The 22,638-nt window shown below is 40.4% G+C and overlaps 1 protein-coding gene and 1 pseudogene across 1 annotated transcript in view; both read right to left on the bottom strand.

Moving 5' to 3' along the window:
• Positions 1–22,638, bottom strand: part of STXBP5L (syntaxin binding protein 5L) — a 1,275,950-nt gene that overhangs the window by 620,577 nt on the left and 632,735 nt on the right. The window lies entirely within an intron of this gene.
• LOC128654871 (uncharacterized) lies at positions 815–932 on the bottom strand (annotated as a pseudogene).

Below are 22,638 nucleotides of genomic sequence, written 5' to 3'. Positions count from 1 at the left end.
CCTCCTGCTAGTATTGTATATCCCATATGTCACTAGCTCATGGACTCTTGCCAATTACATGAAAGAAAATAATATAAACATGCTCAACATCCAAGTTGTGCAACAAACTTTCCTAATAAGAACAAAGATTAGGACATAGAAATGAACAACAAGTTCTTGCTTAAAATGTTTTATGCAGAACCATTTAGGACGAAGAACCGCCTTATCCGAAAATAAGATAAGGCGAATTACAATGCAAAGTTGAGAGGTTCAAACTCTCCGAAAAGAAGAAAAAGCAAAAAGAAGGAAAACCTTCCAAGAATAATGTCTATGTAATGCAATGGCTTAAACAGAGCCTCAACTCCACTAGGTCTGCATACCAGATCCTGCTAGACCATGCAGGAACTCTAAAAAATATTGATGCTCCCCCCTATTCAATACGAGCAAAGACTTGTGGAAGAAGAGCAAACTGATGAACAGGTATGTCAGACTGAAATCCCAAGGAACCACCAGAGAATCTACCAGGGCAGCCTGCTGATCTCTTGACCCTTAAACGTACCTTGGAAGCTTGGCGTACTGCCATCTAAACCAACTCCTGCACCCCCCATTTGAGGGTTCACCTGGAGAACACCTCCGGGAGGAGCACATACTACCAGGAATGAAAAGTCTGACTGCTCAAGAAGTCTGCTCCCAGAATCGAATCCTGGAATGTGGATAGTAGATAGACAGCAATTGTGAGCGTCTGCCCACTGAACAATCCACGCCACCTCCATAATGGCTAAGGAACTCCGGGTTCTTCCCAGTTGGCAATGTAAATCACTGAGGTGAAAAAGTAAGTCTACCGCACCTGGTGTTCCCAGGCGGTCTCCCATCCAGGTACTGACCCGGCCTAGTCCTGCTTAACTTCCAAGATCAGACAGGATCGTTGCATTCAGAGCAGTGCAGTGGAAGACTCCAACTAGAACCTGAAAAACCGGGCAATAGGCCCAGGAAAGTTTTTGAAAGCATGTGCCCCGAGACAGATGCTCCTGAGTAAACCACCACGAGAGAGAATCTGATGTTGACAGATCTAGATCTATTCTCAGATACAGATCCACATGATCCCAGTTCCACTATCTGGGTATGCAAAACTGCAGAACCTTCATATGGAAACGAGCAAAGGGAATGATGTCCAATAAACCACTGAAGGACGAACAGAAGACTGCAGAAAGAGGCATGAATCTCTGAGTTTCTGACCTCTGTCAGAAATATTTTCAGAGATAGGAAAACTATTATGGTCCCTAAGAAAAATTACCCCTGTAGCTGGAACAAGGGAACACATTTTAAGATTCACTTCCCATCCTTGGGAAAAAAGAAAAGACAACAAGATCTCTGTATGAGAGTTTGCTTGTTTAAAAGATAGCACCTGAACCTTTTGTTATGTCCAGGAATGGCGCCACAGCAATTCCCGAAACCTGATGACTGCCAAGATAGCCCCCAGAACTTTTCAAAATCTGGTAGACGTGGCAAGGCCAAAGGGAAGAGTAACAAACTGAAAAAGTTTGACAGAAAGACAAATCTCAGGAACTTGAAGACACGTGTCCTCCAGGTCTATGGTCATCATGAACTGACCCTATTAGACCAAGGGAGAATGTAACCAATGGTTTCCATTTGAAGGACAGTACCCTGAGAAACTTGTCTGAGACACTTTAGGTCTAGAATCCGCCTTTTTCGGGAAAATAAATAAAATCCTAGACCCTATTCCGAACAGGAACTGGAATTATGACTCCCAGAAAAAGTCCCAAACGCAATTCAAAAATGCCTCTCTGTTATCTGGACAGCAGATAAAATGAGAGATGGAACCTGTCTCTGGGAGGAAGAATTGAATTCTATTAAGTAACCCTGATATACTATGTCCTATCTGGGACAACTCGTATCCAGTTTTGAAGAAAAACAGAGAGATTCAGTCCCCCACTTGGTCCGATCCCGGATTGAGGGAAAACCCTTCATGCCGATTTAGACTCAGCTGCAGGTTTCTACTCTGATGTCCTTTAAAACTATTTTTCTTGTCTTGTGGTAGAAAAGACCCTTATCCACCAGCAATACAACAAGGTCTTACCCATGTAAAATAAAAATTAAGTGCCAGAAGTTTGTGCTCAGAGGAAAAATCCACTGACCAAGAATATAGCCACAACTATCCGCTGGCTAGCACAGTGAAGCCAGATTTGTTGGCCCCCGGCTTAAAGACTGGCATGGTAGCATCAGAAATCAAATAATTGGCTAGCCTAATAGCCTAAATTCTGATCTGGATCTCCTTCAAAGGAGTCTCTGACCAAAATGGAATCAGACAAGGTGTAGCACAAATAAGATGCCCCACTTGTCACCAAGGTAATACAAACTTCCATATAAGCCTTAAGCTTAGTCCATTGAACCTTAAAAGAGCAGTTATCCTCCATAGGGATCGAATGACAGGAAAACATCTTTTTATTTTAAAAACAGGAGACAGGGAAAAAGGAATCCCTGACTTCTCCCATTCCTGCGAAAAATCTCCTAGCACGGTCTGGAACAGGAAACACTTCCACAGTGAAATCATCCTAGTATACATAAAGTTTACTAGATTCTTAAGGTTGACAACAGGTGTATCGGTGTCGTCCAAAATAGCCAAAAAGCTCCTTTACAATACACGAAGGTGTTCAGGCTTAAATATGAAGGAAACTACTTCAGCATCAGATGAAGGCATTATACAGTCCGAATCTGAGATTTCACCCTCAGAGGCTACCTGCGAATCCTCCTCATCAGACTTATGAGGCAGGGCACCTGTGTAGCAGTAGATAGGACTGAAACCTTACCATCTGACTATCTTAAATTCTTCTTGCATATTCCCTATAACATGGGAAAAGCAGATAATGCCGCAGATACCCAAAGGATACATGTGCAACAGTTTCTGCGGGCAAATAAACTCCTCCAGGAGATGTAGAGGAAAAGCAGGGCACTGTATGTATAGACATTAAAGGCTTGAGACATATGAGGAGAAAGCTGTAGCTATGCCTAAACAGCATCATCCTGAGAGACATGAGACTATCAAGAAAAAGTTTTTGGTTTTGTTTTAATTTTTTTACTTAGTTTTATTTGCAAATAAATAGGTGCTGTCACTTTAAGTGAAAACTGTCTTTAAACAGGATAAACATAATATATATAGTAACAGACCCCTGGAGCCGGAGACACGAGAGCGATACAGAGTCCAAAATGGCGCCGATCCTTTCTCTACTAACAATGAAAGAGGTGGAGTCATAAGGAACAGCTAGAAAGAAAGAGAGCGTGGTTTAAATAAACGGTGCGCTCCTCAGAACAAAATCTTAAGCTACATGTATAGAGCTGTAGGTCTCCTGAGGTTGGTAGACTAAAGCGCTGATAAAAACAAACCATTAAGTTTGAACACGATCAGAGAAAATTATGTTCCTCAAACATTGCGTGAAAAAAACCTGGCACCATCCAGCTTGTATTTTTCAACAAGAGCAATACGCACATATGTCATACAATTATTCAGACCACCAGTGCTATACTGCAGAGTCCCCTTTTAGCTAGGGAATATATACTGCCTTAAAATATGTCCCAGTAAAACTAGCCTCAGGTAATTAATCCCTTCATCACCAAGAAGAGGAAATTAATCTCTCTCACATACCATGAAGTGCCTGCACACAGTTTGCAGAATTCTTTAAAGTGCACAATCTCCCACACTTATAAGACCAAAAGCCACTTACCTACATTTAGCCATCCGGCAGGAGGACAGCCCACATGGTGTGAGAGGATGCCACTCCTCACAGAGACCTGTAGAAAAAAAGAAAGAACAGAGTAAACCTACTCTGGCTTTCTATACCAAATATGTTAGGAATACGCAACAAGGCCCACCTCACAAGTTCCTAACTGCTTTAAAGCCGCCACTACCCTACTGAAGAGATTAACGTGGACTTGGGCTAGACCCAATCCTTGAAAAAGGGGAAAGAACAGAGTAAACCTACTCTGGCTTTCTATACTAGGTAAAATCTTGCTTGAAACGAAAGAAATCAAATTTTCTTCAGACACCAAAACTTCACTTCCTCCATGAACCAAGGCAAAGAGAATGACTGGGGTTTGTGGGAAGGGAAGTGATACTTAACAGCTTTGCTGTGGTGCTCTTTGCCTCCTCCTGCTGGCCAGGAGTGATATTCCCAATAGTAAATGATGACGTTGTGGACTCACCATATCTTAGGAAAGAAAAACAATTTTAATAATGCCAGTACTATTAGTAACAATCACCTCAGTGTAACTGAAAATAAACTGTTTAACATAAAATATAAAAAACATGCCATTTGTAGATAGCGCTGTCCATATATATACTGTATATATATATATATATATATATATATATATATATAAATATATATATACACACACACATACATATATATATACATACACACACACACACATATACACACACATACACACATCTAGACATGTACATGTAATTGTGTGCCCTGCCCAATGTATACAACCTCTTCAAAAAGGATGAATAAAGCTTTAATGAATCAATGCCATGTATGTAAATAAACCTTTAGAATATCTCTTGTGGCAATTTTAAAGTGTTTTGAATATGAGCAAAATAAAAGACTATTTGCAAATAGCTGTGGAATAGTCTTGAAGATGACCAAAATGCCCTTTCAAAGACTCATAAAGTGCCTAGAGGTATCAAATTTGAAAAACCAAAATGTGGCCCAAAAGGTTGTTGAAAAGTGACTCAAAAATGTTTTGTGAAACCCATGAAAACCAGTTTGCAAGTGCAGGAATCCGACAAAAAAGTTTTTTTTATGGTCGTGCCAAAACAAAAAATAGCCTTTTCTACATGTAAAAGAGCCAGAAAGGTGAGGTTTGATATTTTTCACCACTAGAGGGCATTAGTTCACGTGTTTCATATAGATAACACTGAGCTCATGCACGTGAATTTACCATGGAGACAGCTCTGATTGTCTAACATGCAAATCTGTCAAAAGAACTGAAATAAGGCGGCAGTCTGCTGAGGCTTAGATACAAGGTAATTACAGAGGTAAAACATGTATAATTATAACTGTGTTGGTTATGCAAAACTGGGGAATTGGTAATTAAGGGATTATCTATCTTTTAAAACAACAACATTTCTGGTGTTGACTGTCCCTTTAAGCCTGAAATTTAAAGAAACACCCCTCAGCTGCTGCTTCTAGGACAGGATCCTGAATTTCTGATAATCTTCATAAGAGCGGTCAGTGTGGGATTATAGAGGTTTGCCTATAGGGAAATCCCAGAAGAAGTAGAGATCTGTTTTAAGCATGTGTCTGTGTTTGGCAGCTGGAGGCTTAACAGTAATATAAGTACTCCTTAAATTTACGAGAAGATTCAAGGGGACACTCCTGGGGTATGAGTTTTGGGCATTGCAGGCCCCTGGAAATTCTGTAAATAAGGAAATGCTGGAATAGGCTGAGTAGTAATATAACCAAAGCATCTGACCCATATTTGATTGTTAATTGCAGCACCTAGTACTACTGATATATTACTTTTCTCTTATTACATATTTTTTTTTATTTTGGAATACTCCAGTCTATAATTTTGATATTTTTGACAAAATATTGAGCTAGAATACAAGTGGCGCACTAATGTTAGCGTGGTTGCGATATTGCTAAGTTACGTGTGTATTACAAGATGAAAGGAAAGTAAATTTGCACTCATCATGTTAATGTGACTAAAGACCTCACATAGGCCCGGATTACAAATTGCGCATTAAATCCGTTGCAAACACACTGTGTGGTTTTAACGCAATTTCCATTGCGCCATTACAAGTTTTAAAAAAAAATTCTTTTTGCTTGCGTTATGCTGCAGTAAGCCGCATATCGCACAAAAAACAAGTTCCGACTTGGCGCGCTCGTGCATGTATTTCCCCATACAAATCAATAGAGAAAAATATGTTGGAAAAAAACCTAAGACCTGCGATTGCGAAATCACATTTTCGCATTCCCCATTGAATTCTATAGAGAAAAGAAAGTTAGAAAAAAAATCTAAGACCCTAATATAAGCCCTTAGTCTCATAACTCCTAAATTGCCATCTCCCCCCATCGCCAACGCTAAATTAAGCTATTAAACCCTAAACCACCGTCCCCCTACATCACCAACACTAAATTAAGCTATTAAACACTAAACCGCTGTTCCCCCACATCGCCAACACTAAATAAAGCTATTAACCTTTAAAACGTCTTCCACCCCCATCGCCAACACTAAATAAAGCTAAACCGCCGCCCCCCCAAATCGCAACTACCTAAATTAAACGATTAACCCCTAAACCTAACACCTCCTAACTTTAACAAAATTAAAATACACCTAAATTAAAGTTAATATATACTAACTACCCTAAAATAAATAAAAACTTACCTGTGAAACAAAATTAAAACCTAATCTTAAACTAAAAACAAACTTAACATTACGGGGGCTAGTTATCAAGCCGTCTACTTTTCTGGCTTCGCCGGCCCAATACGTCCGCCTAAGCTCGCCTACCTTCGCCGCCGCGGACCTTGAATACGTTCGCCTAAGTTATCAAATAAAGCTGTCAAAAAGCCGCGGGGCGATGAGCAGCGGACTGTGACAGTTATCACTCATCCGATCTCGCTGCCCTTTGGCTTTTTCCCAGCTTTATTGCTAGCCTGTCACTAAGCACTCACACTAAACTGCACTTTTCTGCCCCCTATACCGGCGCCCCCGGAGCCCCCCGCAACTAAATAAAGTTACTAACCCCTAAACCGCCGCTCCTAGACCCCGCCGCAACTCTTATAAATGTATTAACCCCTAAACCGCCGCTCCTAGACCCCGCCGCAACTCTTATAAATGTATTAACCCCTAAACCGCCGCTCCCGGACACCGCTGCCACCTACATTATACCTAGTAACCCCTATCCTGCCCCCCCTATACCGTCGCCCTCTATTATAAAATTATTAACCCCTATCCTGCTGATCCCGCACCTCTCCGCAACTAAATAAATAGTTTAACCCCTAAACCGCCGCTCCATGAACCCGCCGCAACCTATAATAAATTTATTAACCCCTATCCTGCCCCCCACTACGCCGCCGCCACTGTAATAAAATGATTAACCCCTAAACCTAAGTCTAACCCTAACCATAACGCCCCCCTAACTTAAATATTAATTAAATAAATCTAAATAAATTAACTCTTATTAACTAAATGAATCCTATTTAAAACTAAATACTTACCTTTAAAATAAACCCTAATATAGCTACAATATAAATAATAATTATATTCTAGCTATCTTAGGATTTATTTTTATTTTACAGGTACCTTTCAATTTATTTTAACCATGTACAATAACTATTAAATAGTTATTAACTATTTAATAGCTTACCTAGCTAAAATAAAGAGAAATGTACCTGTGAAATAAATCCTAACCTAAGTTACAATTACACCTAACACTACACTATACTTTAATAAATTATTCCTATTTAAAAATAAATACTTACCTGTAAAATAAACCCTAAGATAGCTACAATATAATTAATAATTATATTATAGCTATCTTAGGATTTATATTTATTTTACAGGTTACTTTGTATTTATTTTAGCTAGTTAGAATAGTTATTAAATAGTTATTAACTATTTAATAACTACCTAGCTAAAAGAAATACAAAATTACCTGTAAAATAAATCCTAACTTAAGTTACAATTAAACCTAATACTACACTATCATTAAATTAACTAAATAAACTACCTACAAAGAACTACAATGAAATACAATTACATAAACTAACTAAAGTACAAAAAATAAAAAAAGCTAAGTTACAAAAAATAAAAAATTAAGTTACAAACATGTTAAAAATATTACAACAATTTTAAGCTACTTACACCTAATCTAAGCCCCCTAATAAAATAACAAACCCCCCCAAAATAAATAAAATCCCTACCCTATTCTAAATTACATAAATTTCAAAGCTCTTTTACCTTACCAGCCCTTAAAAGGGCCATTTGTGGGGGCATGCCCCAAAAAGTTCAGCTCTTTTGCCTGTAAAATAAAAATACAACCCCCCCCCAACATTAAAACCCACCACCCACATACCTCTAATCTAACCCAAACCCCCCTTACAAAAACCTAACACTAATCCCCTGAAGATCATCCTACCTTGAGTCGTCTTCACTCAGCCGAGCCACCGATGGAACTGAAGAGGACATCCGGAGCGGAAGAAGTTAATCCTCCAAGCGGCGCTGAAGAAATCTTCCATCCGATGAAGTCATCATCCAGGCGGCGCTGAAGAAGTCTTCGATCCGGCCGATGTCATCTTCAAAGAGGCGCTGAAGAGGTCTTCTATCCGGGCGAAGTCATCTTCCAAGCCGGGTCTTGAATCTTCCTTCCGCCGACGCGGAACCACCTTCTTCACCGACGGACTACGACGAATGACGGCTCCTTTAAGGGACGTCATCCAAGATGGCGTCCCCTCAATTCCGATTGGCTGATAGGATTCTATCAGCCAATCGGAATTAAGGTAGGAAAATCTGATTGGCTGATGGAATCAGCCAATCAGATTCAAGTTCAATCCGATTGGCTGATCCAATCAGCCAATCAGATTGAGCTCGCATTCTATTGGCTGATCGGAACAGCCAATAGAATGCAAGCTCAATCTGATTGGCTGATTCCATCAGCCAATCAGATTTTCCTACCTTAATTCCGATTGGCTGATAGAATCCTATCAGCCAATCGGAATTGAGGGGACGCCATCTTGGATGACGTCCCTTAAAGGAGCCGTCATTCGTCGTAGTCCGTCGGTGAAGAAGGTGGTTCCGCGTCGGCGGAAGGAAGATTCAAGACCCGGCTTGGAAGATGACTTCGCCCGGATAGAAGACCTCTTCAGCGCCTCTTTGAAGATGACATCGGCCGGATCGAAGACTTCTTCAGCGCCGCCTGGATGATGACTTCATCGGATGGAAGATTTCTTCAGCGCCGCTTGGAGGATTAACTTCTTCCGCTCCGGATGTCCTCTTCAGTTCCATCGGTGGCTCGGCTGAGTGAAGACGACTCAAGGTAGGATGATCTTCAGGGGATTAGTGTTAGGTTTTTGTAAGGGGGGTTTGGGTTAGATTAGGGGTATGTGGGTGGTGGGTTTTAATGTTGGGGGGGGGTTGTATTTTTCTTTTACAGGCAAAAGAGCTGAACTTTTTGGGGCATGCCCCCACAAATGGCCCTTTTAAGGGCTGGTAAGGTAAAAGAGCTTTGAAATTTATGTAATTTAGAATAGGGTAGGGATTTTTTTTATTTTGGGGGGGTTTGTTATTTTATTAGGGGGCTTAGATTAGGTGTAAGTAGCTTAAAATTGTTGTAATATTTTTAACATGTTTGTAACTTAATTTTTTATTTTTTGTAACTTAGCTTTTTTTATTTTTTGTACTTTAGTTAGTTTATGTAATTGTATTTCATTGTAGTTCTTTGTAGGTAGTTTATTTAGTTAATTTAATGATAGTGTAGTATTAGGTTTAATTGTAACTTAGGTTAGGATTTATTTCACAGGTAATTTTATATTTCTTTTAGCTAGGTAGTTATTAAATAGTTAATAACTATTTAATAACTATTCTAACTAGCTAAAATAAATACAAAGTTACCTGTAAAATAAATATAAATCCTAAGATAGCTATAATATAATTATTAATTATATTGTAGCTATCTTAGGGTTTATTTTACAGGTAAGTATTTATTTTTAAATAGGAATAATTTATTAAAGTATAGTGAAGTGTTAGGTGTAATTGTAACTTAGGTTAGGATTTATTTCACAGGTACATTTCTCTTTATTTTAGCTAGGTAAGCTATTAAATAGTTAATAACTATTTAATAGTTATTGTACATGGTTAAAATAAATTGAAAGGTACCTGTAAAATAAAAATAAATCCTAAGATAGCTAGAATATAATTATTATTTATATTGTAGCTATATTAGGGTTTATTTTAAAGGTAAGTATTTAGTTTTAAATAGGATTCATTTAGTTAATAAGAGTTAATTTATTTAGATTTATTGAATTAATATTTAAGTTAGGGGGCGTTAGGGTTAGGTTTAGGGGTTAATCATTTTATTACAGTGGCGGCGGCGTAGTGGGGGGCAGGATAGGGGTTAATAAATTTATTATAGGTGGCGACGGTGTAGGGGGGGCAGGATAGGGGTTAATACATTTAATATAGGTTGCGGCGGGTTCAGGGAGCGGCGGGTTAGGGGTTAATATGTATAGAGTAGCTTGCGGTGGGCTCCGGGAGCGGCGGTTTAGGGGGTAATAACTTTATTTATTTGCGGCGGTGTAGGGGGGGTCAGATTAGTGGTGTTTAGACTCGGGGTACATGTTAGGGTGTTAGGTGTAGACAGCTCCCATAGAAATCAATGGGATGTCTGTCAGCAGCGAACTTGTACTTTCGCTATGGTCAGACTCCCATTGATTCCTATGGGATCCGCCACCTCCAGGCTGGCGCTTTGAAAACCAGGTACGCTGGGCCGTAAAAGTGCCGAGCGTACCTGCTAGTTTTTTGATAGCTAGCAAAAGTAGTGAGAATGTGCCGCACTTGTGTGCGGAACATCTGGAGTGACGTAAGAATCGATCTGTGTCGGACTGAGTCCGGCGGATCGAAGCTGACGTCACAAAATTCTACTTTTGCCGGTCTCGAGCCTTTGATAACTAAGGCGTATCAGCCTCGCCACAAATACGCTGCGGAATACGCAGCGTATTTGAGTTTGACGGCTTGATAACTACCCCCCTACTTGTTTTACAAAAATAAATACAAAAAAAGCTACATTACCAGAAAAAAACCTAACACTACTAAAAATAATAAAACCTAACATTACCAAAAAAAACTACCATTACAAAAAATAAAAATAGCTACCATTACAAAAAATAAACAAAATTATCCAAAATAATAAAAATAATTCCTATTCTAATACTCCCTAAAAACACCCCAAAAAAATAAAACCCATAATCTAAAAATAAACCACCAATAGCCCTTAAAAGGGCCTTTTGCAGGGCATTGCCCCAAAGCTAACAGCTCTTATACCTTAAAAAACCAACCAATTACCCCCTAACATTACAAACCCCCACCCCCTAACATAAAAAAACATAATTTATGTAAGAACTTACCTGATAAATTCATTTCTTTCATATTGGCAAGAGTCCATGGGCTAGTGACGTATGGGATATACAATCCTACCAGGACAGGCAAAGTTTCCCAAACCTCAAAATGCCTATAAATACACCCCTCACCACACCCACAATTCAGTTTAATGAATAGCCAAGTAGTGGGGTGATAAAGAAAGAAGTAAAAAGCATCAACAAAGGAATTTGGAAACAATTGTGCTTTATACAAAAAAATCATAACCACCATAAAAAAGGGTGGGCCTCATGGGTGGGCCAATATGAAAGAAATTAATTTATCAGGTAAGTTCTTACATAAATTATGTTTCATGTAATTGGCAAGAGTCCATGAGCTAGTGACGTATGGGATTGCAATACCCAAGATGTGGAACTCCACGCAAGAGTCACTAGAGAGGGAGGGATAAAAATAAAAACGGCCATTTTTCGCTGAAAAAAACCACAACCCAAAATATAAGTTTATTCTCATGAAATGAAAAGAAAAAACTTTAAAAATAAGCAGAAGAATCAAACTGAAACAGCTGCCTGAAGAACTTTTCCGAAGAAGCGAATACATCAAAACGGTAGAATTTAGTAAATGTAGGCAAAGAAGACCAAGTTGCTGCTTTGCAAATCTGATCAACTGAAGCTTCATTCTTAAAAGCCCACAAAGTGGAGACTGATCTACTAGAATGAGCTGTAATTCTCTGAGGCGAAGCTTGACCCGACTCCAAATAAGCTTGATGAATCAAAAGCTTTAACCACGATGCCAAGGAAACGGCAGAAGCCTTCTGACCTTTCCTAGAACCAGAAAAGATAACAAATAGACTAGAAGTCTTCCTGAAATCTTTAGTAGCGTAAACATAACATTTCAAAGCTCTTACCACATCCAAAGAATGTAAGGATTTCTCCAAAGAATTCTTAGGATTAGGACACAAGGAAGGGACAACAATTTCTCTATTAACCCCTTAACGACCAAGGACGTACGCCACACGTCCTCAAAAAAAATACAGTTAATGACCGAGGACGTGTGGCGTACGTCCTTGGTCTGGAAAGCAGCTGGAAGCGATCCTGCTCGCTTCCAGCTGCTTTCCGGTTATTGCAGTGATGCCTCAACATCGAGGCATCCTGCAATAACCCCCCTTGGCCATCCGATGTAGAGAGAGCCACTCTGTGGCCCTCTCTGTACCGGACATCGATGGCCGGTTTCGTTGGTGGGTGGGAGCCAGTCTGGGAGGCGGGTGGGCGGCCATCGATGGGCCGTATGATGTGGAGGGGGGCGGGATCGTGGGCGGGAACGCCGGGTGCGCGCGCGTGCACGAGGGTGCGCGCGCGGGCGTAGGAAGCGGGTGGGAACCGCTACACTACAGAAAACTGATGGGAGAAAAGTGGCAGTGATTGCCAAATATATTTAAATATATGTAGATCTGAGAGATCTGGGAGGGGTGGTGGGTTGGTCTTTTGGGGGGGGGCAAGCTACACTACAGAAAATTATTTTAAAAAAAATAATAAAACATGTTTTACTATAAACTGGGTACTGGCAGACAGCTGCCAGTACCAAAGATGGCTACTAATAAGTTAGAGGGGGATGGGTAAAGAGCTGTTTGGGGGGTATCAGGGAGGTTGGGGGCTAAGGGGGGATCCTCCAGAGCAGCATATGTAAATATGCCTTTTTTTATTTATTTTTTATCAAGGATAGCTTTTTTTTTTAGTACTGGCAGACTTTCTGCCAGTACTTAACATGGCGGGGACAATTGTGGGGTGGGGGAGGGAAGAGAGCTGTTTGGGAGGGATCAGGGGGTGTAATGTGTCAGGTGGGAGGCTGATCTCTACACTACAGCTAAAATTAACCCTGCAAGCTCCTTACATGCTACCTAATTAACCCCTTCACTGCTAGCCATAATACACGTGTGGTGCGCAGCGGCATTTAGCGGCCTTCTAATTACCAAAAAGCAACGCCAAAGCCATGTATGTCTGCTATTTCTCAACAAAGGGGATCCCAGAGAAGCATTTACAACCATTTGTGTAAATGATTTCAGTGAGAAACCTAAAATTGTGAAAAATTTTACTTTTTTTTTTATTTAATCGCATTTGGCGTTGAAATGGTGGCATGAAATATACCAAAATGGGCCTAGATCAATACTTAGGGTTGTCTACTACACTACAATAAAGCTAAAATTAACCCTACAAGCTCCCTACATGCTCCCTAATTAACACCTTCATTGCTGGGCATAATACACGTGTGGTGCGCAGTGGCATATAGCGGCCTTCTAATTACCAAAAAGCAACACCAAATCCATATATGTCTGCTATTTATGAAAAAAGGGGATTCCAGAGAAGCATTTACAACCATTTGTGCCATAATTGCACGAGCTGTTTGTAAATAAATTCAGTGAGAAACCTAAAGTTTGTAACAAAATGTGTGAAAAAGTGAACAATTTTTTTTATTTGATCGCATTTGGCGGTGAAATGGTGGCATGAAATATACCAAAATGGGCCTAGATCAATACTTTGGGATGTCTTCTAAAAAAAAAATATACATGTCAAGGGATATTCAGGGATTCCGGACAGATATCAGTGTTCCAATGTAACTAGCGCTAAGTTTGAAAAAAAGTGGTTTGGAAATAGCAAAGTGCTTCTTGTATTTATTGCCCTATAACTTGCAAAAAAAGCAAAGAACATGTAAACATTGGGTATTTCTAAACTCAGGACAAAATTTGGAAACTATTTAGCATGAGTGTTTTTTGGTGGTTGCAGATGTGTAACAGATTTTGGGGGTCAAAGTTAGAAAAAGTGTGTTTTTTCCCATTTTTTCCTCATATTTTATATTTTTTTTATAGTAAATTATAAGATATGATGAAAATAATGGTATCTTTAGAAAGTCCATTTAATGGCAAGAAAAACGGTATATAATATGTGTGGGTACAGTAAATGAGTAAGAGTAAAATTACAGCTAAACACAAACACTGCAGAAATGTAAAAATAGCCTTGGTCCCAAACGGTCAGAAAATGGAAAAGTGCTGTGGTCATTAAGGGGTTAATGTTGTTAGAATTCACAAACTTAGGTAAGAATTTAAATGAAGTCCGCAAAACCGCCTTATCCTGATGAAAAATCAGAAAAAGGAGATTCACAAGAAAGAGCCGATAATTCAGAAACTCTTCTAGCAGAAGAGATGGTCAAGAGGTTTAAACACTCTACAAGAAAGTAGTTTAATGTCCAAAGAATGCATAGGCTCAAATGGAGGAGCCTGTAAAGCCTTCAAAACCAAATTAAGACTCCAAGGAGGAGAGATTGATTTAATGACAGGCTTGATACAAACCAAAGCCTGTACAAAACAGTGAATATCAGGAAGCTTAGCAATCTTTCTGTGAAATAAGACAGAAAGAGCAGAGATTTGTCCCTTCAAGGAACTTGCAGACAAACCCATATCCAAACCATCCTGAAGAAACTGTAAAATTCTAGGAATTCTGAAAGAATGCCAAGAGAATTTATGTGAAGAACACCATGAAATATAAGTCTACCAAACTCGATAATAAAATCTTTCTAAAAACAGATTTACGAGCCTGTAACATAGTATTAATCACTGAGTCAGAGAAACTTCTATGACTAAGCACTAGGCATTCAATTTTCATACCTTCAAATTTAATGATTTGAGATCCTGATGGAAAAATGGAACTTGAGACAGAAGGTCCGGCCTTAATGGAAGAGGCCAAGGTTGGCAACTGGACATCCGAACAAGATCCGCATACTAAAACCTGTGAGGCCATGCTGGATCTATCAGCAACAGAAACAATTGTTCCATGATGATTTTGGAGATCACTCATGGAAGAAGAACTAGAGGCGGGAAAATATAAGCAGGTTGGTAACACCAAGGAAGTGTCAACGCATCCACTGCTTCCACCTGAAGATCCCTGGACCTGGACAGGTACCTGGGAAGTTTCTTGTTTAGATTAGAAGCCATCAGATCAATTTCTGGAAGACCCCACATCTGGACAATCTGAGAAAACACATTTGGATGGAGGGACCACTTCCCCGGATGTAAAGTCTGACGGCTGAGATAATCTGCTTCCCAATTGTCTACACCTGGGATATGTACCGCAGAGATTAGACAAGAGCTGGATTCCGCCTAGGAAAGTATTCAAGATACTTCTTTTATAGCTAGGGGACCATGAGTCCCACCCTGATGATTGACATATGCCACAGCTGTGATATTGTCTGTCTGAAAGCAAATGAACGGTTCTCTCTTCAATAGAGGCCAAACCTCAATAGCCCTGAAAATTGCACGGAGTTCCAAAATATTGATTGATAATCTCGCCTCTTGAGATTTCCAAACCCCTTGTGCTGTCAGAGATCCCCAAACAGCTCCTCAACCTGAAAGACTCGCATCTGTTGTGATCAAAGTCCAGGTTGGACGAACCAAAGAGGCCCCTAGAAATATACGATGGTGATCTAACCACCAAGTCAGAGATAGACGAACATTGGGATTTAAGGATATTAATTGTGATATCCTTGTATAATCCCTGCACCATTGATTCAGCATACAAAGCTGGAGAGGTCTCATATGAAAACGAGCAAAGGGGATCGCGTCCGATGCTGCAGTCATGAGACCTAAAACTTCCATGCACATAGCTACTGTAAAAGCTGAAACCAATTTTAATCGTCTCTTGTCTGTTAGAGACAGTCATGGACACTGAATCTGTCTGGAAACCTAAAAAGATGACCCTTGTCTGAGGAATCAAGGAACTTTTTGGTAAATTGATACTCCAACCATGTTTTTGAAGAAACCACACTAGTTGATTTGTGTGAGATTCTGCAGAATGTAAAGACTGAGCTAGTACTAAGATATCATTCAAATAAGGAAACACCACAATACCCCGTTCTCTGATTACAGAGAGTAGGGCACCGAGAACCTTTGAAAAGATTCTTGGAGCTGTCGCTAGGCCAAAAGGAAGAGCGACAAATTGGTAATGCTTATCTAGAAAAGAGAATCTCAGAAACTGATAATGATCTGGATGAATCTGAATATGAAGGTATGCATCCTGTAAGTCTATTGTGGACATATAATGCCCTTGCTGAACAAAAGGCAGAATAGTCCTTATAGTCACCATTTTGAAAGTTGGTACACTTCAGGAAAGCCTGAGCCTTTACTGGGTTTACTGGAATTCGTGAGAGAAAAAATCTTCTCACAGGCGGTCTTACTCTGAATCCTATTCTGTACCCCTGAGAGACAATACTCTGAATCCATTGATTTTTGACCAAATTGGTCCGAACATCTTTGAAAAATCTTAATCTGCCCCCTACCAGCTGAGCTGGAATGAGGGCCGCACCTTCATGCGGACTTGGGGGCTGGCTTTGATCTCTTAAATGGCTTGGATTTATTCCTATTTGAGGAAGGCTTCCAATTGGAAACAGATTCCTTGGGGGAAGGATTAGGTTTCTGTTCCTTATTTTGTCGAAAGGAACAAAAACAGTTAGAAGTTTTAGATTTACCCTTAGGTCTTTTATCCTGAGGCAAAAAAAACTCCCTTCCCCCCAGTGACAGTTGAAATTATTGAATCCAACTGAGAACCAAATAACTGATTACATTGGAAAGAAAGAGATAGCAATCTGGACTTAGAAGTCATGTCAGCATTCCAAAATTTAAGCCACAAAGCTCTTCTAGCTAAAATAGCTAAAGACATAGATTTAACATCAATTTTGATGATATCAAAAATGGCATCACAAATAAAATTATTAGGATGTTGAAGCAAGTTAACAATGCTAGACAATTCAGGATCCAAAACTTGTTGCACTAAAGTCTCCACCCAAAAAGTTGAAGCAGCTGCAACATCAGCCAAAGAAATTACAGGCCTGAGAAGATGACCTGAATATAAATAGGCTTTCCTTAGATAAGATTCAAGTTTCCTATCTAAAGGATCTTTAAAAGAAGTACTATCTTCTGTAGGAATAGTAGTACGTTTAGCAAGAATAGAGATAGTCCCATCAACTTTGGGGATCTTTTCCCAAAACTCTAAAGTAACTGCTGGCAAAGGATACAATTTTTTAAACCTTGAAGAAGGAATAAAAGAAGTACCAGGCCTAATTCCATGCCTTAGAAATCATATCAGAAATAGCATCAGGAACTACCTGACTACAAGAAACTACAAGAAAAACCTCTGGAGTAACCACAGGAGGTTTATAAACAGAATTTAAACATTTACTAGTTTTAATATCAAGAGGACTAGTTTGCTCCATATCCAATGCAATCAACACTTCTTTTAACAAAGAACGAATATAATATATTTTAAATAAATAAGAAGATTTGTCAGTGTCAATATCTGAGGTAGGATCTTCTGAACCAGATAGATCCTCATCAAAGTAGGATAATTCAGCATGTTGTTAGCGCTGGGGAATCTGTTGGCGCTCTACAAATAACCGATAATAATAATAATAATAATAATAATGTTGTCTTTCATTTCATCAACTTTATGAGAAGTTTTAAAAGACCTTTTACGTTTATTAGAAGGCGGGATGGCAGACAAAGCCTTCTGAATAAATTTACAGGTATATCTTGTGCATTAGATGTTGAGGGAACAGCAACAGGTAATGAACTACTACTGATGGATACATTCTCTGCATGTAAAAGTTTATCATGACAACTATTACAAACCACAGCTGGAGATATAACCCCCACAAGTTTACAACAAATGCACTTAGCTTTGGTAGAACTGTTATCAGGCAGCAGGGTTCCAACAATTTCTGAGACAGGATCAGATTGAGACATCTTGCAAATGTAAGAGAAAAAAACGACATATAAAGCAAAATTATCAATTTCCTTATATGGCAGTTTCAGGAATGGGAAAAAATGCAAACAGCATAGCTCTCTGATAGAGAAAAAGGCAAGAGGCATATAGGAATGGGGTCTAAAATAATGAAAATATTTGGCGCCAAGTATGACGCACACAAACAGAAAAATATTTTTGGGCGCCAAAAACGACCGGAAATGACACACTCGCGTCACAGATGACGCAACTTTGTGAAAGACTCGCAGTCGACTAAACGGCGGAAATGACGAATTTGCATCAACGAACGTAACTTTGCGCCAATAAATCTTGCAATAAACTTTGGCATTTTGCGCCCTCGCGAGCCTAATTCTTCACGCAAATTTAAAGTCAATTTAAAGTCAATTTGACAGTCAATTTGAAAAGAGAGACTAAACCCCAGGTGAGAAATACATTTTCCTAAAAAATACATTTCCCAAATATGAAACTGACAGTCTGAACAAGGAAATATACTGAAAATTTGAATCATGGCAAATATAAGTACAATACATATATTTAGAACTTTATATAAATACATAAAGTGCCAAACCATAGCTGAGTGTGTCTTAAGTAATGAAAACATACTTACCAAAAGACACCCATCCACATAAAACAGATAGCCAAACCAGTACTGAAACGATTATCAGTAGAGGTAATGGAATATGAGAGTATATCATTGATCTGAAAAGGTAGGTAGGAGATGAATCTCTACGACCGATAAAAGAGAACCTATGAAATAGATCCCCGTGAGGAAAACCATTGCATTCAATAGGTGATATTTCCTTCACGTCCCTCTGACATTCACTGTACTCTGAGAGGAATCGGGCTTCAAAATGCTGAGAAGCGCATATCAACGTAGAAATCTTAGCACAAACTTACTTCACCACCTCCATAGGAGGCAAAGTTTGTAAAAACAGAATTTATGCTTACCTGATAAATTACTTTCTCCAACGGTGTGTCCGGTCCACGGCGTCATCCATTACTTGTGGGAATATTCTCTTCACCAACAGGAAATGGCAAAGAGCACAGCAAAAGCTGCCCATATAGCCCCTCCTCGGGCTCCGCCCCCCGGTCATTCGACCGACGGTTAGGAGAAAAAAAGGAGAAACTATAGGGTGCCGTGGTGACTGTAGTGTATAGAGAAGAAATTTTTCAAACCTGATTAAAAAACCAGGGCGGGCCGTGGACCGGACATACCATTGGAGAAAGTAATTTATCAGGTAAGCATAAATTCTGTTTTCTCCAACATTGGTGTGTCCGGTCCACGGAGTCATCCATTACTTGTGGGAACCAATACCAAAGCTTTAGGACACGGATGAAGGGAGGGAGCCAATCAGGTTACCTAGACAGAAGGCACCACGGCTTGCAAAACCTTTCTCCCAAAAATAGCCTCCGAAGAAGCATAAGTATCAAATTTGTAGAATTTGGCAAAAGTGTGCAGAGAAGACCAAGTCGCTGCCTTACATATCTGATCAACAGAAGCCTCGTTCTTGAAGGCCCATGTGGAAGCCACAGCCCTAGTAGAGTGAGCTGTGATTCGTTCAGGAGGCTGCCGTCCGGCAGTCTCATAAGCCAATCGGATGATGCTTTTCAGCCAGAAAGAAAGAGAGGTAGCAGTAGCTTTTTGTCCTCTCCTCTTACCAGAGTAAACGACAAACAAAGATGAGGTTTGTCTGAAATCCTTTGTTGCATCTAAATAGAACTTTAAAGCACGGACCACAACTAAATTGTGTAACAAACGTTCCTTCTTTGAAACTGGATTCGGACACAGAGAAGGAACAACTATTTCCTGGTTAATATTCTTGTTAGAAACTACTTTTGGAAGAAAACCAGGTTTAGTACACAAAACAACCTTATCTGAATGGAACACCAGATAAGGTGGATCACACTGCAAAGCAGATAATTCAGAAACTCTTCTAGCAGAAGAAATAGCAACCAAAAACAGGTCTTTCCAAGATAGTAATTTGATATCTATGGAATGTAAAGGTTCAAACGGAACCCCTTGAAGAACTGAAAGAACTAAATTTAGACTCCAAGGAGGAGTCATGGGTCTGTAAACAGGCTTGATTCTGACCAAAGCCTGTACAAAAGCTTGTACATCTGGCACAGCTGCCAGTCGTTTGTGCAACAAAACAGATAAAGCAGAAATCTGTCCTTTTAAAGAACTCGCTGACAACCCTTTATCCAAACCCTCTTGGAGAAAGGAAAGAATCTTAGGAATTTTAATCCTACTCCAGGAGAATCCCTTGGATTCACACCAACAGATATATTTTTTCCATATTTTATGGTAAATCTTTCTAGTCACAGGTTTTCTGGCTTGAACCAGAGTATCTATCACTGAATTTGAAAACCACGCTTGGATAAAATCAAGCGTTCAATTTCCAAGCAGTCAGCTGCAGAGAAACTAGATTTGGATGTTCGAATGGACCTTGTACTAGAAGATCCTGTCTCAATGGTAGCTTCCATGGTGGAGCCGATGACATATTCACCAGGTCTGCATACCAAGTCCTGCGTGGCCACGCAGGAGCTATCAGAATCACCGAGGCCTTCTCCTGTTTGATCCTGGCTACGAGCCCGGGAAGGAGAGGAAATGGTGGGAACACATAAGCTAGGTTGAACGACCAAGGCGCCACTAACGCATCCACTAGAGTCGCCTTGGGATCCCTGGATCTGGACCCGTAGCAAGGAACCTTGAAGTTCTGACGAGACGCCATCAGATCCATGTCTGGAATGCCCCATAATTGGGTTAACTGGGCAAAGACCTCCGGGTGGAGTTCCCACTCCCCCGGATGGAAAGTCTGACGACTCAGATAATCCGCCTCCCAGTTGTCTACTCCTGGGATTTGAATTGCAGATAGATGGCAGGAGTGATCCTCCGCCCATTTGATGATCTTGGATACCTCTCTCATCGCCAAGGAACTCTTTGTTCCCCCCTGATGGTTGATGTAAGCTACAGTCGTCATGTTGTCTGACTGGAATCTTATGAATCCGGCCTTCGCTAACTGAGGCCAAGCCCGGAGAGCATTGAATATCGCTCTCAGTTCCAGAATGTTTATCGGAAGAAGAGACCCTTCCCGAGACCATAGACCCTGAGCTTTCAGGGAATCCCAGACCGCGCCCCAGCCTAATAGACTGGTGTCGGTCGTGACAATGACCCACTCTGGTCTGCGGAAACTCATCCCCTGAGACAGGTGATCCTGAGTCAACCACCAACGGAGTGAGTCTCTGGTTACCTGGTCTACTTGAATCTGTAGAGACAAGTCTGCATAGTCCCCATTCCACTGATTGAGCATGCACAGTTGTAATGGTCTTAGATGAATTCGAGCAAAAGGAACTATGTCCATTGCTGCAACCATCAATCCTACTACTTCCATGCACTGAGCTATGGAAGGCTGCAGAATAGAGTGAAGAACTTGAAAAGCATTTAGAAGCTTTGACTTTCTGACTTCTGTCAGGAAGATCTTAATTTCTAAAGAATCTATTATTGTTCCCAAAAAGGGAACTCTTGTTGACGGAGACAGGGAACTCTTTTCTACGTTCACCTTCCACCCGTGAGATCTGAGAAAGGCTAGAACAATATCTGTATGAGCCTTTGCCTTGGAAAGAGACGAAGCTTGAATTAGGATGTCGTCTAGATAAGGTGCTACTGCAATGCCCCTCAGTCCTAGAACCGCCAGAAGGGACCCTAGCACCTTTGTGAAAATTCTGGGAGCAGTGGCTAAACCGAACGGGAGAGCCACAAACTGGTAATGTTTGTCCAGAAAGGCGAACCTTAGGAACTGATGATGATCTTTGTGGATAGGAATATGTAGGTACGCATCCTTTAAATCCACGGTAGTCATATATTGACCCTCCTGGATAGTAGGTAAGATCGTTCGAATGGTTTCCATTTTGAACGTTGGAACTCTGAGAAACTTGTTTAGGATTTTTAAATCCAGAATTGGTCTGAAAGTTCCCTCTTTTTTGGGAACTACAAACAGATTTGAGTAAAACCCCTGACCTTGTTCCACTGTTGGAACTGGGTGAATCACTCCCATCTTTAACAGGTCTTCTACACAATGTAAGAATGCCTGTCTCTTTATTTGGTCTGAAGATAAGCGAGACATGTGGAACCTCCCCCTTGGAGGAAGTTCCTTGAATGCTAGAAGATAACCCTGAGACTATTTCTAGTGCCCAGGGATCCGGAACATCTCTTGCCCAAGCCTGAGCAAAGAGAGAGAGTCTGCCCCCTACTAGATCCGGTCCCGGATCGGGGGCTACCCCTTCATGCTGTCTTGGTAGCAGCAGCAGGCTTCTTGGCCTGTTTACCCTTGTGCCAGCCTTGCATTGGTTTCCAAGCTGGTTTAGCGTTGCCCTCTTGTCTAGAGGCTGCAGAATAGAAGCCGGTCCGTTCCTGAAATTACGAAAGGAACGAAAATTGGACTTATTCTTAGCCTTTAAAGGCATATCCTGTGGGAGGGCATGGCCCTTCCCCCCAGTGATGTCTGAAATAATTTCTTTCAATTCTGGCCCAAAAAGGGTCTTACCTTTGAAAGGGATATTAAGCAATTTTGTCTTGGAAGATACATCCGCCGACCAAGACTTTAGCCAGAGCGCTCTGTGCGCCACAATTGCAAACCCTGAATTTTTCGCCGCTAATCTCGCTAATTGCAAAGCGGCATCTAAAATAAAGGAATTAGCTAACTTAAGTGCGTGAATTCTGTCCAAGACTTCCTCA

Source organism: Bombina bombina, chromosome 3 (genome assembly GCF_027579735.1).
Source record: "Bombina bombina isolate aBomBom1 chromosome 3, aBomBom1.pri, whole genome shotgun sequence".
NCBI lineage: Eukaryota > Metazoa > Chordata > Amphibia > Anura > Bombinatoridae > Bombina > Bombina bombina.
The sequence above is the reverse complement of the archived record's forward strand: the minus strand, read 5'-3'. Positions and strand labels throughout refer to the sequence as shown.